This window comes from Schistocerca serialis, chromosome 6 (assembly GCF_023864345.2).
Source record: "Schistocerca serialis cubense isolate TAMUIC-IGC-003099 chromosome 6, iqSchSeri2.2, whole genome shotgun sequence".
In the NCBI taxonomy this organism is placed as follows: Eukaryota; Metazoa; Arthropoda; class Insecta; order Orthoptera; family Acrididae; genus Schistocerca; species Schistocerca serialis.
The window spans coordinates 256531228-256549536 of NC_064643.1; the positions used below are offsets into that span (position 1 = coordinate 256531228).

The 18309-nt window shown below is 40.2% G+C and overlaps 1 protein-coding gene across 2 annotated transcripts in view; it reads right to left on the bottom strand.

Annotated features, from left to right (window-relative positions):
• The window catches only part of LOC126484611 (TM2 domain-containing protein almondex), a 138778-nt gene that overhangs the window by 290 nt on the left and 120179 nt on the right, over window positions 1–18309 (bottom strand). The gene's annotated exons all lie outside the window — the stretch shown is intronic.

The following is an 18309-nucleotide window of genomic DNA, read 5'->3' on the forward strand; positions in this document are numbered from 1 at the left end:
ATTTAACTGCATTTTATTTTGAATTACTGTGAATTACTCATCAATGCTGAAGGAACATTCACTCATCCATCCTGTTGCGTAGCTCCCCACAAGAACAAGAACCTTCAGGCGCGTGATCAAGTCAACATGTACTTTAAAATAAGATAAAGACATCACAGATACTTAATACAGTATACAGACTAAGAATAAACTATCACTATACTGCATAATGCTATTCACACTCGTACCATATACATTTAATCAATTAAATTGACAAGAGAGCTGCTACTTTGGAAAAAGCTGCTGTTTATTTGCTATTAGAAGCTTTTACTTAATTACAATGATATTGTTCAAAGAAAATATTTTTTACGTCTATAAATACACTATTACTTGTCATACAGCTTTGCAGCAAACAATACTACTTGGCATATGGCTAACAAAGGTTCCCAACTGTGAATCTAGATGTTCAAATATCATTATTATTCACCAGCATTTCAATGGTCTGTATAGAGTTACAACAACAAAATACCAGCCAAAGTTGCAAATTCCATTTATTTATTTCTTTATTTGATTACCAGTTTCTGGCCAGGGTGCATTTCCAAATCATTGTATCAGACAGCCAAATTTCAGAAACACCATTTTGACTATCTGATATGATGATTTGAAAATGGGGTCCCAGCCAGAAACTTGTTACCTATAAATAAAATTTTAAAAAAGTCAAATTTGTAATTTTGTCTGGGTTTCTGTGTTTTTTGTTGTACCAACTAACAGAAGTTGCTGACTTCTAATTATTCCACCATGCTGGAAGTTCATCTAAAAATTATTTTTTAACACAATTAAATGAAGCTGTAAGTTGCCTAGTCTTTTTCGGTCACTGTTGGATATACAGGATCCATACATATTATAAAAATGTACGCACTGATCTCAGCCAAACTTGGTACACATATCACTTCCTGTCTGGAAACTGCTATGGTGATTATAACCACCTACCTATCATTGGGGTGAGGGTGGAGTTCAAAAAGTGTAGCCCACAAAGGAGTGATACCCAGAATTTATTCATCCAGTATTTGAGAAAGAGAGCACATCTAACAAATTTTACACATAATTTCAAATCTTTAAAAAAAGCTTTTCTTGCTAACAATCCCCACATAATGATGAAAGGAAAACAGTTTATCATTTACTACATTTTTCGCTGTTCATGCAGTAAAACTGCTGCATCAGGCATGACATTTTAATTTATTACTTCTTTACTCCTAACTATCCACGACATACTTTGCAGACAGCATTCATGTATACCACTGAATGTACCTGCAAAATCATACCATTGCGTGACACAGTGTTTAGAAGGTAAGATATCATAAAGATTGAGCTGCATCAAAAAGGAACTGCATGTCAAAATTCGCCACAGATACGGGTGAAATATGTAAAAGACATGTGATGAAAAATGCTTGAATCGCTTTCAACCAAACTACGTACACACATTACTCACTCTCTGGAAAGAAATACTGTGGGGTTAGAACTACTGGCCTGCTATTGGAGTGGGGGTGATAACTTGGTCATGGACAGAGAAGGTGGGGAGGAGGAGATGGACCAACAAAAGACTGGAATACGTAATAGCTGGGCAATGTGCATTATTCAGCTTGTGCTATTACAAATGTATTCTGTTATTTATTGCTATGTGGCAGCTCCAATTTAATACAAAGTGCCAATAATATCCATCTCTATGAAGCAATATGTGAATGAATACATTCCAATACGTAATATATTTCTGCATGCCAAAAATAAAATGTGCTGCAGAGAAGGAGATTAGTGGTTAACATGTTGCTGACAACACGGTCATTAGAGATGGAGCACAATCTTGGGGAAGGAATTTGGCCAGCTGTGTCCTTTGAAAAGAACCATTCCAGAATTTCCTGAAGCGATTTAGGGAAATCATGGAAAACCTAAATTAGGGTGGCTGGATGCTGGTTTTAACTATCATCCTCCCTAATGTGAGTCCAATGCGCTAACCACTCCACACCACCTCACTCAGTATGCGTGTTGAATATCCATGTTATTAATACAGTGAATGCAACAGGTTACTCAGTGATAGTGAAACAGGTCTCACAAGAATGCATAACATTTTAATCTTACAAACTGTTTTATTGTCAAAATGGGACATCACCCAATCCATTTTGAGTTTCATCTCTTGGAGAGGATATCACTTCTGTATTGGATTTGAAAGCGTACCTATGCACATGCCAAGATTAATGTTTGTGATATGAAAATATCTGAAACCGTTGTTGAGGATTATCTAATACATAAGACAGAAAATGAAATGTGAAGACTGAACACCTTCTATTGACATTCAGCTCAATAATAAAGTCCCCATACCTCACAATGCTTCTAAGAAAGAAAACACTTTGGTCTCTCCCTTCACAATAACTTAAGAAACTCTAATAAAAAATAAAAGCAGAAACTGTAAAATGAATAGTGTGATAAGTATTTAGAATACAAACAGAGGAGAAGACGGCAGGCCAAAATAACTCAAGAAAAATTGGGAAGTTTTAAAGAAGACAAAGTTAAAGTTATAAAAACCTGGGTAATAACTGCAAGAAATTAGGAAAAACAAAACCAAGGGAATTTTACACAGAAGCTTCACAGGACATTTATACAGGGAGAGAGACTGTCATTGACTCAGTGCTTAAGTCAAAATCTGATAATGTCGAAGTGTAAAACAAATAAATCTCTCAGTGTCTGGCTGGCTAGTTCAGACTGATGTTAACTTTGGGAAGAATAAATGTTTAGGAAAATCTCCATGTGACTCCAAGTTGACCGGTATGAAAGAAATCAGAATTAAAATCATAGCAGGAAGACTCCAACAGTTTAGAGAAGAAATCTGGATAAATTACAACATCTCTAATGCCTGTTTACTCCTACATCCTCTCCATAAGAAAGGCGAACATAAGACATATACAGAGATATACTTGAATGTTCAATAAGCGATTCTACAAAATCATGAGTAACAGTCAAATGGCTTATGCTCAACGGGAAACAACAAGTCACACTTTAGGAAATCAACAACACAGGCATAACTGAAACAAGTTCAAAGAGCAAGGACAATAATAGGGACAAATTAAAGGAAACTAATACTGCACTTTGGAGAATTTCAAAAACCATGGAGTTTACACAAATTGTAATTGCAGATGTTTGCTTACAAGGAAGTACACAGCTACCTATAGTGGGAACCTGGTATCAATTAAGTTACTGAAATTTACACCACAATGACTACAATAAATTGCTGTTCCTGCCAAGTTGTTAAAAAAGTAATGAAACCAACAAAACACCTATAAACATAAGCAAAAGTAGCACAACACACCAAAGTAGCAGCGTTCATGTGTTTCAGCATCACCCTATCCATGGATCTATGCTTTGTTTTGTATCTATTGTGCAGTACATGCTGTTTCCAATGAAGTTGTCTGTATACCCATGAGGAACTCTGGTATCTTTAATTATTACATTAGACACACATTTTTCTACAGTTCTGCCAACTATCCAATTGAACTTGAGACACAGTTCACCTACATCTACACTTATACTGCTTAAGACATGGGACAGTGCATTGCAGAGGGTACTTTGTACCAATAATATTGAATTTCTGTCTCATTCCATTTGCATACTTAGTGACGAAAATGATTATATGCCTGAGTATCGTATCATATCATATCATTCTCATTATCCTCATGAGAGATGAGGGCAACAGAATGGTTGTGCAGTCTTCTTTGAATACAGGTGTCCTAAATATACCAAACAGTATTTCAAAAACTACATTGTTTTTCTTCCAAGGGTTTTTAAGTTTCCTGAGCATTTCTATAACACTTTCATATAAGCTTTACTGTTCTGTTACAATCCTAGCAGCATATGTTTGAATTCATCATTCAGATGTCTATTGTTATACCTACATAATAAGGACTCCAAACACAGGAAAAATACTCTAGAATTAGTCACACTAGCATTCTGCTTGCTATTTCTGTTACAGATGCCTATCATGTTACCAGACACCTTCCAAGTCTTCCATTTACCTTTCCTAGTACCTGAATTTACATGAACATCTCATTTCATGTTACTTTACACTAACACAGTTAAGTTCTTTATGTAAAAGGCTCTGTTCACACTAATCTTGAAACAGAATGCTACTGGGTTTTCTCTCTGTTCTAGGCATTATATAGTATTTACCCACATCAAGCAACGCCACATTTCATTTCACCAAGTGAAAACTGCGTCAACGTCTTTCAGCAGTTACGTATGCTCATTCAACAATGATACTCACTGTCAGCAAACAATCTTACAGTTCTTCTGACCTTATATGATAAACAGTTTATGTATAATGAGAACATTCTAGGTCCTATTACGTATATTTGGGACACATCCAATGTTATCGAACATATTATCATCTTGACACAATATTTCAGCGGTCCAACTGGCCGCCATCTTCGGGTGAGTAAGCCGTCACACTGACTCGCCGAAACTGAAATCAAACATGCTGCGGAGGCTCCTTTTACACCGCCCATAGGTCCGCCATCCATGTGCTGACATAACTGCCCTCTAGCACAAGGCACAACAGCGTACCAGTGGTGAAAATTCATGGGAATGATAAATTGATGTCAAGCACTATTGACATCTTTTGATGACTGAAACAACGACTGTTGTTTTTAATGTCACACAAAACAGGGTTCCAACTGTTACTTAAACACACTACTTATCTCTGTTCATAATATTGTCAGATAACTGGACTTCAGTAACTTCTTTCATTACACAATCCTAATAATGTGAGGCAGTGGCAACCACTTGTATCTCAGCGTACATTTTATGTCCATCCATAAGACAAAATTCTGCAACTGCAGATTTTTCTGTCTGAAATAAACAAATGTGGCGATGGTGCTCCTCGCATTGATCCTGGACCAAAAAAATTGTTTGTCCAATATAGGCTCTCCCGCCATGACAGGGAATTTTGTAGACACCGCGATTCCTCAAACCCAAATCATCCTTCACAGAACGCAGCAGAGCTCTAGCCTCAGCTGGCAGACTGAATACACTTTCAATATCAAATCTCCTTAAAATTCTTCCTATTTTTGAAGATATACTTCCCATTAAAGGTAGGAATGCCACTGATTTGCTTGTATCTTCTGTTGGTTCCCACGAAGGTCCAATCTGTAGAGCACAACAGATCTGATTGTCGGTATAACCATTATGCTTAAACACAGCTTTTAGATGATCCAGTTCTTGTGTCAAACTATCTGCATCCGAGATACCATAAGCTCTTTTTACTGGTGTACGTAGTACCTCATTGCTTTGGTATGATGGATGACAACTTGATGCATGAAGGTATTAGTCTGTATGCATTGGCTTACAATAAACACTGTGTCCTAATGTCCCATCATCCCTCCTGTTCATCAAGACATCTAAATGCAGAAGTTTTCCATCCTTTTCAACTTCCATCATGAACTTAATATTGGGATACAGACAATCAAAATGATCCAGAGGATCCCTCCCATGTGGCCATACCATAAACGTATCATCGATGTATCTCCAAAAATAAAGTTGGGTTTAAGAACACCATCTTTAGTGCTGTGTCCTCAAACGCTTCCATAAACGAATTGGTGACTATGGGGGATAATGGACTCCCCATAGCCATTCTGTCAGTTTGTTCAAACTATCTGTCATTAAATAAAAAATAAGTTGATGTCAACATATGGTGACAGACCTTAGTTGTTTCTTCATCCAATTTTTCAGCAATTAACTGCAAATAAACTTCAAGACGAACTCTGGTAAAGAGAGACACAACATCAAAACTAACGAGAAAATCTGTGGGCTGAAGACACAAAAACTTCAAATGCTGAACAGAAACCAGTGAACTGGATATACGGTGTTTGCATTTTCTGACATGGGGACTGAGAATGGATGCTAAATACTTGGCCAAGTTGTAATTCGGAGCACTTAAATTGCTAACAACAGGCCAAAGAGGAACTCATTGCTTGTGTGCCTTAGGTAAGCAGTATAATCTCGGTGGGACTGCAGCACCAGGTCGAAGCTTTTTATGAACATCGTCAGGTAACAAAATCTTAAAAAGTGAAAGCGTCTTGTGTTTTATACATTCAGCTGGGTCATTCTGTAACCTTAAGTATGTCGGGTCCCCAAGTCTTTTACCCTCATAAGTGTCCCGCGAAAGAAACAGAAGTTTTCCATCCTTTTCAACTTCCATCATGAACTTAAATATTGGGATACAGACAGTCAAAATGATCTAGGAAACGATCCAGAGGATCTCTCCCATGTGGTCTGCTGGTATGATTGCAAGATCCTGGTCTTCTCTGACGGACTGGATTGTGGCTCTTTCAAGCAAGGAGATGTGTTACTTCACTGGGGTGGCAACCAACACATCATATGCGAGACCTCTTGCTTAACTTCATCAGTTAGTTCGTCGGGAAACCTGGACACTGCTTGCTCAACTACGGAAATGAATTCCATAATGGAAACACACCGGGGGGGGTAGGGGCAAAATTTAATCCCTTTTTCAGTACTGCCAGCATAGCGTCATTTGATTGTGAGATTAATCACAACATGTCAACATGTGTCACCATCCATTATTGTGGACTGAGAAGAAACCCATTGAAACTTCAAAGATTGCCTACTGACAGCATTTGTAAGGAAGCTTGATAAACTTAATAAGAAGAAGGGGAAGTTGCCGAGTGCTCTCACTTTTCTGCTGAGATGCCAGAATGAAGGTATAATATCTAAATTTGTCAGAATTGTCATTACTTTGGGACAAAAATGGGCAACAACATTATTTGCAAACACTGTCAGTAGGCAATTTTCAAAGTCACACCCGTTGACATGTTGCGACTAATCTTACAACCAAACAACTGCATGATGCTACAATGGCAGTATTGGGTAAGGGGTCAAATTTTACTCCTACACCCAAGAATGTTCCCATTACAGAATTCATTTCCACACTTGAACAAGTAGTGTCCTGATTTCCCGATGATCTAGCTGATGAAGTTAGGCAAGAGGTCTTGCATATGTTGCATCGGGTGCCACCTCTGCAAAGTAACACATTTCCTTGCTTGAAAGAGCCGCGATCCAGTTTATCAGAGAAGACCAGGATTTAGTAATTCTATCAGCGGGCAAGGGCAATGCAATGCTTCTTCTTTCATGGGATGGTTATGTGGGTAAAATTGATCTTATTTGCAGACTTGGCATACCCAACATTACAGAATGATCCAACTGAACGTATAAAACGAAAGACACTTTCACTATTGAAAAAGATTTCATTATCTGATGATGCTCTTAAAAAACTTCGACCTGGTGCTGCAGTCTCACCGAGAATATACAGTTTACCTAAGGCACACAAGCAAGGGGTTCCTCTTTGCCTAACAATTAGTAATTTGAGTGCTCCTACTTACAATCTTACCAAGTATTTAGCATTCATTCTCAGTTCCCATTTCCCATGTCAGACAATGCAAAAATCGTATTTCCAATTCTCTGGTTTTTATTCAGCGTTTGATGTCTTTATGTCTCAGTCTGCAGATTTGCTCATTAGTTTTGATGTTGTGTCTCTTTTTACCAGAGTTCCTCTTCATGAAAAATTGGACGAAGATACAACTAAGGTTTGTCACCATATGTTGACGTCAATTTATTTTTTATTTAATGACAAATAGTTTGAACAAAATGACGGAATGTCTATGGGGAGTCCATTATCCCCCACAGTCACCAACTTTAGGACACAGCACTAAAGACAACTTTTGGAGATACATCAACGATACATTTATGGTATGGCCACATGGCAGGGATCCTCTGGATAGTTTCCTAGATCATTTTAATTGCCTGTATCACAATATTAAGTTGGTGATGGGAGTTGAAAAGAATGCAAAACTTATGGTTTTTAGATGTCTTGGTCCTCAGGAGGGATGATGGGACATTAGGACACATGTTTATTGTAAGCCTATGCATACAAACTGATATCTTCATGAATCAAGTTGTCATCCATCGTACCAACACAACAGGGTACTAAGTACATTGTTAAAAAGAGCTTATGCCATATCAGATGCACGAAGTTTGACAAAAGAACTGGATCATCTAAAAGCTGTGGTTAAGCAGAATGGTTATACCAACAATCAGATCTGTTGTGCTCTACAGATCGGACCTTCGCAGGAACCAACAGAAGATACTAACAGATCATTGACACTCCTACATTTCGTGGGGGGGCATACTTTCAAAAATAGGAATAATTTTAGGGAGACTTATATTAAAAGTGGATTCAGTCTGTTAGCTAAGACTAGATCTCTGCTGGGCTCTGTGATGGATGATTTGGATTTGACAGGGTGTATTGGCAGACAAGGAAAAACAATTCCTGGATTTGCCGGTTAAAAATACACTTTCTCCCAGATGAAAACACACTTTTTCCGTGTTATTAAGTGACAGTGTATTTTCCCTCAGCACTCTAAAACTTGTCAGTCCTTTGAATGGTTATGTTTTTTATACACAGGCTTAGAATTACCCGGCACTTTAGAAAACGAAACTCAGGAAAGAAAACTCCTTTTGGAAAGATTTTTGATGTGCAGCAACATGTACACTGCCTATTTTCGTACTACGAAAGTATAAATTTGAATTCCACCAAACACCGCATGTTACTTTCCGAACCGTTGTAATCGAGACTGCGATGCGATTTTGTAAGCCAGTCATAGCTCATGTCACATGATCCCGCCAGTTGATGACAGCGGGTATTCAGACCACAGGACACGTGATGTAGTCAGCTAACAGCAACATCCCTGTTAAGTAGCGCGGGTACACAAACAGAAAAAGTTAATATTTTAAATTAATATACATACTGTTGCGACAAGAAAAGCAAAGCTTTCACAAATGATACTGGTCTCTAAGGTTAATAAGCTACAAGAGAAGCTAAGCTTTCACATATAATGTTGATCTTTTTTGTGCATGTTACATTTTAAGAAATATCACACAAATGTACCAGTAAAATTTTTAGCTGATCTCAATGACTTGCTCTCAAAGTTTTCCACAAATAAATTAGCTACTGCAGAGGAGAGAGAGCTTCCCGTAGCACTACATCAATTTGCTCATGATAACGACACGAATGTCTTATGTTCTGGGCTCGAAATACTTCTAAATGGCTCATCATCAAACGCTCTGTGATTTAAGAAATTCATCGTACATTCTCGCACATAGTTCAACTTCTGTAAAAGGAAATTTAATTTGAAAGTGACGTTTTTCAAACAACCATTCGCAATATTTTCCCGCTACCTGTAAGAAATATGTTCGTTTCAGTAGTCGTCAGAGAGCGCCAGATAACAGGCGCCACCGCGCTTTGGCAGCTGCTATGACGCAGGAAGCCCATAAGTTTGTACATGTAAAACATTAAAAGATCTTACATTATGTCATAAAATAGAAAATACGTCAGAGGATACTCCAAGAGCATCGGAATTTCGTGAACCATACTAAAATGGCACATTTAAAGTGCATACTTAAAGAGCACATTCATATGTCCAGATTCCCAATGAAGTGGGCCACGACCTGATCATCAAGCTTTTTCAGTGTGGGTTTCGGTACGAAAATTTTCTTGGAGTACCAGTACTGTATCAACTCACTTTTGATTCTTTATTATGGTATAATGCCATATGTGCTAGAGGATGAAAACGTGCACTGGAAATGCAGCGAGACATGATTCAATATGCCTGGTTTGCCTCAAAATTATCAGAAACTCAAAACATTTTCGTAAATGTTAATGGGGCATATTTTTGTACAGATTTATTGCAAACGCCCTGTGATTGTAAAAAAATCCGCTTTTATATGTTGCGCAAGATGTCGCAAAAATTATTGCTTTGTTTGTTTTTACGATAATTACCACTGCAATTCTTGTTTATAATTATTATATGTATCAAAATTGAATGTTTCCCAATCGAATTTGTTATTCTGATTAAAAACCCAATGATTCTCCTTATATACACTCCTGGAAATGGAAAAAAGAACACATTGACACCGGTGTGTCAGACCCACCATACTTGCTCCGGACACTGCGAGAGGGCTGTACAAGCAATGATCACACGCACGGCACAGCGGACACACCAGGAACCGCGGTGTTGGCCGTCGAATGGCGCTAGCTGCGCAGCATTTGTGCACCGCCGCCGTCAGTGTCAGCCAGTTTGCCGTGGCATACGGAGCTCCATCGCAGTCTTTAACACTGGTAGCATGCCGCGAGAGCGTGGACGTGAACCGTATGTGCAGTTGACGGACTTTGAGCGAGGGCGTATAGTGGGCATGCGGGAGGCCGGGTGGACGTACCGCCAAATTGCTCAACACGTGGGGTGTGAGGTCTCCACAGTACATCGATGTTGTCGCCAGTGGTCGGCGGAAGGTGCACGTGCCCGTCGACCTGGGACCGGACCGCAGCGACGCACGGATGCACGCCAAGACCATAGGATCCTACGCAGTGCCGTAGGGGACCGCACCGCCACTTCCCAGCAAATTAGGGACACTGTTGCTCCTGGGGTATCGGCGAGGACCATTCGCAACCGTCTCCATGAAGCTGGGCTACGGTCCCGCACACCGTTAGGCCGTCTTCCGCTCACGCCCTAACATCGTGCAGCCCGCCTCCAGTGGTGTCGCGACAGGCGTGAATGGAGGGACGAATGGAGACGTGTCGTCTTCAGCGATGAGAGTCGCTTCTGCCTTGGTGCCAATGATGGTCGTATGCGTGTTTGGCGCCGTGCAGGTGAGTGCCACAATCAGGACTGCATACGACCGAGGCACACAGGGCCAACACCCGGCATCATGGTGTGGGGAGCGATCTACTACACTGGCCGTACACCACTGGTGATCGTCGAGGGGACACTGAATAGTGCACGGTACATCCAAACCGTCATCGAACCCATCGTTCTACCATTCCTAGACCGGCAAGGGAACTTGCTGTTCCAACAGGACAATGCACGTCCGCATGTATCCCGTGCCACCCAACGTGCTCTAGAAGGTGTAAGTCAACTACCCTGGCCAGCAAGATCTCCGGATCTGTCCCCCATTGAGCATGTTTGGGACTGGATGAAGCGTCGTCTCACGCGGTCTGCACGTCCAGCACGAACGCTGGTCCAACTGAGGCACCAGGTGGAAATGGCATGGCAAGCCGTTCCACAGGACTACATCCAGCATCTCTACGATCGTCTCCATGGGAGAATAGCAGCCTGCATTGCTGCGAAAGGTGGATATACACTGTACTAGTGCCGACATTGTGCATGCTCTGTTGCCTGTGTCTATGTGCCTGTGGTTCTGTCAGTGTGATCATGTGATGTATCTGACCCCAGGAATGTGTCAATAAAGTTTCCCCTTCCTGGGACAATGAATTCACGGTGTTCTTATTTCAATTTCCAGGAGTGCACTTTACAATGAAAAATGGAAAAACCCTGCCATGAATTGTGTTGTTGGACAAAAAGAAAATAATTTTTATTCAATAATGTAACTAATTTGTTAAAGATAATCTAGGTTTGGGAAACTTTCTGAATAATTGGTGCAATAACAAAAGAAAATGAAACAGAAGAAAAAAAAGTGCCAGAGGAGGAATAGAACCCCAGACCTCTGACGTAAGAATCCGAGCCCTAAACATCTACGCCAAACGGCGGCTCGGCAATGGACTAACATTTTATACTCATAAGGCATCTAAGAAACTTTGGATCAATTTTTCCCGGGATTTTCCAGGTTGTGCATCCTAATATTTTACCCACGTGAGGTGTTAGGGGTCCTCTTTCACCACACAAAATTTCGGACAAATCCCCGACCCCACGCTCGTGCCGTCTCCTTGTCAGACCGCCCCGGATCTACGATATTTCAAAACCGGGCAATACTAAAATAGATGCGACGAGGATTCTCCTGACAGAGACATCACGTACACTATGCACGCATTCAGAAATCAACTTACGATGTTTTTTTCTTTTTTTACTATGGGACCAAACTGCTGAAGTCATCGGTCCCTAAGCTTACACACTACTTAATCTAACTTTAACTTACGCTAAGGACAACAAATACATCCATGCCCGAGGGAGGATTCGAACCTCCGACGAGGGGAGCAGCGCAAACTGTGACAATTTGTCACAGACGCGGCTTATGATTCATTCAGAAATAGACTTACAGAGTGTGTTCAAAAATCAACAGGGATGCGCATCAAAATCATACGAGTAATCAATAGACCAACGTGCGCTGGATGCTAGGCGCTTTGTGAAACAAGGTATTTCTCCTCAAGAATATGAATCTGGCCCCCTCCCTCATAGATCCGAGCCCACTGCGCATGCGTGAATCTTGCAGCTTAGGCGCGGCAGTAAAATTTTTCTCAGTTGCATCTAGCTGCTTGCTGCGAATGCTTACACAGCGACGCCAACAGCCACATTTCTGTACCCAGAAATGGGAGAAGGTACTACTCATACGCCACTTAACTGCGCATGCACATGAGCCCGCTCGTAACTGCTAAAACGAATCTAATGTAAACAGTTGTCACGTCACGCTCATCGGAGGAAATTTGTTGTTATGAAGCATTGCATAGTCTTCCTAAAGCCTTTGACACATTTTGCTGTTGGCAAACGCTCTGCAGTATTGGGACACAGTAATATCCTTTGTTAGAGGACCGATTCTTACCAGCCAAAATTACAAGATTTAACTAAAAACTAAAACAACGAAAAATTCCAGGAATTCTAAAAAATTCCCGGTTTTCTCCCGGATGCAAAAATTCCCGGGTTTTTCCCGGATCGTATACACCCTGACTTGAGGAAGCCCAGTCTACAAAATTCCCTGCCACTGCAGGAAAGCCTGTTTTGGGCAAACAATATGTATGGTCCAGGATTGATGTTGGAGCACCATCGCCACACGCATTTACTTCAGCCAGAAAAATCTGTAGTTGCAGAACATTGTCTTACTGAAGGACATAAAAGAACCACACAAGTGAGTGCCCCTGCATCATGTTATTGTGACTGTGTAATGAAAGAGGGTATTGAAATCCAGTAATCTGACAATATTACAAAGAGAGATATGGGTATGCTTGAAGTAACAGTTGGAAAACTGTTTTGTTTGACATTAAAAATTAATTGTCTTTGTGTTGGTCATCAAAAGACGTCAATAGTGTTTGACATTGATTTATCATTTCCATGAGTTTTCACCACCGGTGCGCTTCTTTGCCTTGCACTAGAGGACATTATGTTCGCACATGCGTGGTGGACCTACATGTGGTGTATGAAGGAGCCGCTGCAGCGTGTTTGATTTCAGTTCCGGGGAGTTCATGTGATGGCTTACTTACCTAAAGATGGCAGCCAGAAGGACTACCAAAATATTGTGTCAAGATGACATTATGTTCTGGCTGGAGATCCAATATGAACATCATACTGGGTTCTACTAATCAAATAATCATTGAACCAATCACATTTCTGTGAAATTCCTGTCTTCTTGTTGATGATCACCTATAAACACTTAGCATGTTTGAAGTACCTGTACTTCGGAAGTAATTTGTCATGGACTGTTTTTACACATTTAGGAAAGAACAGTACATGACTTCATTGCACAGATTCCTACTCTTATTTTGTAATCAACTGATTTATGGAAGATACATGGCAAAGCTTGCAGTGTGTAAGTTTCATACATTTGTTTCGTCTGAAACAATGTCCCCCCCCCCCCCCCCCAAATAAATAAAATAAAAAATAGTTTGTTTTCGAAAATGTAATGTAACTGGATGGATACAAATTCTATTCGTCAAGAAGTCGCAGAATGACACACATATAAAGGTATTTAAATTTATGTGAATTTCTTCGGTCTTTGCACTTCTTCACAGTACCTACTCCCTTCGTCACGCCATTTTAGTTTTCTATATCTTTCATTTCCTGATCTATCTATTATTTACCACCACCACCACCACCACCACCACCACCACCATCATCACCACCACCCCACCTCTACCACATACAATGCACTTACCTTCCCACTCTTATAAGCTTGTGCACAAGGCTTTGATATAAAATCTTGCCTTGCACAGTGCTCTATTTTCCCCTTTAAGCTCTCAGGTTCTCAAATCTCATCTGGTGCAGTCTCCAACAAACAGACTTTCCTTCTCATCCCATTTAGTAAGTCTCCCCTGGGCAGTAAGTTCCCCTGACCCAAAGTTCTGGGTGAATTTTCTGAACTCATCACATTTTCTAAACCTCACCAGTCCTTTTCCTTCACACCTCTTCCTTCTCCTTCAACCTCTTTTGTCAAAAGAAGGAGCCACTGGCTCTGACAGATTGTAAATTTAAATACCTTTATATGTGTGTTCCCCTGCCGATGGTGAGATTTTTTGTCTATCCAATTACGTTAAAGTATCCATTCAGATTTACATCCACATCTGCATTCAACATGCTATCATACATTATACAGCAGAAGGTATACAATGTATCAGTCTGTTTCCCCTCTTCCTCCTTCCTCTGAGGAATTCTCATACTTAAGTAATAAAACAAAAGAATGACTTGAACAAAAACTTTTATACTTACTTTGTGCATGAATTAAACTTTCTTAGGCTTCTTCTAATGAATTTGAGTCTGGCATCTGTCTTCCCCAGAGTTAAATTTATGTGGTCGTTCCATCTTAATTCACTCCAGACATAACTACTATATACTTGAAGGCAATGAATGATTCCAGTGGCTGATCATTGATATTGTATTTTAATGACATATCATTTTGTTTGTTTCTGTACATTATATTATGTCTACTTACATTGAGTGCCAGCAGTCAATCTTTGTGCCAGGCTTTGATCAACTGTAAGTGTCTGCATTTCATACCAAGTTACCAATTATGTTACCTCCCTGTACACAACATCATCTGCAAACAGCCTCATAGGACTACCTTGAGCTATGTATATTATATGTTTACTTCTAATAAGAACTGGCTACTGGTTTGTGTTTGTGAGGAAGATTCAAATCCAGTCACATATCAATTGTGATATTCTCTATCAATGCACATATTTTATATACTAGGCATTAGAGAGGAAGTGATGAAATGCTTCTTATTATGTGGAAACAACAAAGTAGGAAGAACATAAGATTAAATTTGTGGGTGATACCGTGGTATACAGGGTGCAAAATTTAGAGTTGCCATCTCTGGCAGCACTAACCGCTCTATCTAAGCTGGGCACTGAGGCGAACTGGGCTACCAGTCATTCCGTGCTGCTTCAACTCTATGCCATAGTTCACCAAGTGACTGGCAATTGGTGGTGTGCCAGTCTCTCAATGACAGATGACCACATGTTTTCAATGTGTGAGAGATTTGGAGAATGTGCTGACCAGGGCACCAGTCAAGCATCTTCTGTATTGAAAGAAGTCAGGGACTTCACAGGCAACATAAAGCCTTTCATTATCTTCTTGAATAACAGCATCACAGATACCCTGAAGCTAGGGCACAGCCACTGGCCTTAAAAGGTCAGAAATGTAAAGGATTGCTGTCCCTGTTACCAGCTGTGTGAACCAGAAATCATGATGTGTGCCCACTTGGACACAATACCATCCCACCAAGTGATGAGCTCATATAACAGTGGCAAATGCAATGGGGCAGTGTTTGTTCTCATTAGTCTCCACAACTATCATGATTTTGAATCTGGAACTAGGACTCATCTGAAGAGATGACTTGTTACTGCTCATGTGTTCAATGTCATAATTAGAAGCACCACAGTCAATGTGCCCCTCTCATGCTATGTTAAGGGAAGCCACAACAGTGGCTGCTACGGTGATTGTCAATGATATAAACATCATCTCGCTATTCCAGTAAATACTTGGTCTTGGTGCAAATTTTGGTATCTGCCACTGCCAATAATACTACATCAGTGAAGAACACAAAACCAATAACGCTGGCAGCCAGCAAACTGGTCATGGTGGCTGCCAACAGGATGCGTCCGCACAGTGTGTGCTGGAGAGAGCATCTGGTGCCAATTGTGAGAAAGTAAGGTGGCTGCAGACTCGAAGTCACTTGTGTGTTTGCTACTTTAAAAGCCAGACTTGCTAATATTCTGCCACACATAGACAGTTGTTTGATTAGGTGTTTGATTAGTTGTGTACAGTGTTGAATCCACATTTAGAGCATAAATCACATGTTGTGGCAGCATTATCTAAATTTAATCAGCGACTTATGTGGATTAGTGAGTCATATGTGCAATTGATGGCACTGGAGTTATAGCGTTTGTCTGGAGATTGTAAGTTTGTAGTCAGCATGGTGTGTCTTATTGGAAATTTGTGGTAAGGTCTTATGGGACCAAACTGCTGAGGTCGTGGTCCCTAAGGTGTGTCTTATGCCAATTCCATTATCTGCTATGTAATTATTTGATTAGCCCCAAATAAGTAGTTTCAAGCAAAGCCTTTACAGTTGTCTGATCCACTTCCAGCTGATGGGGCACAGTTGAAGTGCTGTCAGCAGTGCCCCAGGCAACCTTTGTTGGTGTGTGCCACATATTGGAAGTGGAATGTAGTTTTTCCCACACTAAATGACCAGATGAGATAGCTAGGGGCATACATCCCTGGGTTATTCTTAGTTGTCCAATAGTAGTCTCATAGCTAACCTGTTAAGCAACTTGATAAGACAGACTAGGAATAAGCCTTCCCTGTCGGACTGGCTGTCACAGTGGAAGTCCCTCAGATTATAAGGCTTTCCTCTCCACACATAAATAAAGTTTGCAGTGCAACCAAAGGGGTCACATCACTGCTGTCTGTGCTATGCAGTGTTAACCCGTAACTGGTACACCTATAAATTGTAACACATAAGGTACATCTGGGTCCTCGGGACCCACCCAAGTTTTGAGTATATTTTGGTAAAAAAAACACATTTAAATGAAATTTAAATATGAAACTTTTATTAATGTTTTGTTACTAATGTTTTAAAACCACATTCCTCATTTATGGTCATACCTTAAAGATGTTACAAAAAAGGACAATAAACTGCATAAAATACGAAATGTGAAAAATATACTTTTGGAAAGTCCTGCACATCAGTTACAAATAGTAAGATAGACAACTGAAACTTCACGTTTAAACACAAAATGTACTATGCTTCACAACAGTAAGCCAGAAGAAAAGTTCAAAATCAATATAAAAATTTCTGCAGGCACAACTTTTGGATAAATTTTAGTACATTTCTCAGCTAAATGACTATGTGATCTTTGAAAATAGCAGAAATTATGACAAAATATTAGGTTTCAATTATACAGCATCTTCACCAGTCCATTTCAGTTATTTCATTCATCCAGACTACCGAAACAGTTTGGACATAAAGCAGTGGAACATTCCAAACATAATGGTGTTCGACATCTGGCACACGCCCGGGATGCTTTCCTGTCTTTTTTAGATGGGCACACTGAGCATCTTTTCCTCTTCGATTTAGTAGCACCAGCTTCACTGTGAACCTGGGATGTTCCTGATGCCTTGGAGGGGGTCATGCCTAGAATATCACAAATGGAATTTCGGATATCTTTTCTCAAAAATGGAGAATCCAATCTTCTTTTCATACAATCACTTATGAGTTGTGTACCTAGTTCAATGAGGAATTCTCTGCGTGTCACATCATCAGTATCTTCTTTCCCATGGTACAAAACAAAAGCATTTACACCTGCTATATCTAGCATAGTGTAGAAGACTGCCATAGGCCACCGCCTTGTTCTTCTAGAAGTCGTGTAATTATGCGTCTTTTCGTCAAGTGCGTCAACTCCACCTTTTGTTTTATTGTAGTCATGGATTATTTCAGGCTTATTTTCCACCATACATTCTCCATGGTGCATTGTCGATATCAGGTTGACAACCTTGTTCTTTTTGGGGACGTGTGAAAGTATTGTTACAGAACCAGAGTATCCGTAGATTGAAGAAGACACATTTCTGCCCTTTGCTGTTGAAAAGCTTGGTGGTAGCTCAGCCTTGTTCTTTCTCATGGTGCCAATATAAGTCAAATTACAGTTCGACAACTCATTGACCAACTCCACACTTGAGAACCAGTTGTCCCCTGTCACATTTCTGTTACTTCCCTTGATTGGTTCAACCAACCGCATGACAACAGCTGTTGGTAAGAGGACACGGCGCGGGATGGCTACAGCTGATTTTCCCGAATATATCTCTGCATTCAAACAGTAGTGCATTTTGGCATCAGCTAGAATAAATATTTTTATACCGTATTTCCGTGGCTTGGATGGAATGTACATCCTAAATGGACATCTACCACGGAATCCTACAAGCATTTCGTCAACAGTGACGTACTCTCCGACTGAATAGTTTTCTTGACAAGCTTCTATCAATGAATTGAAGAGCC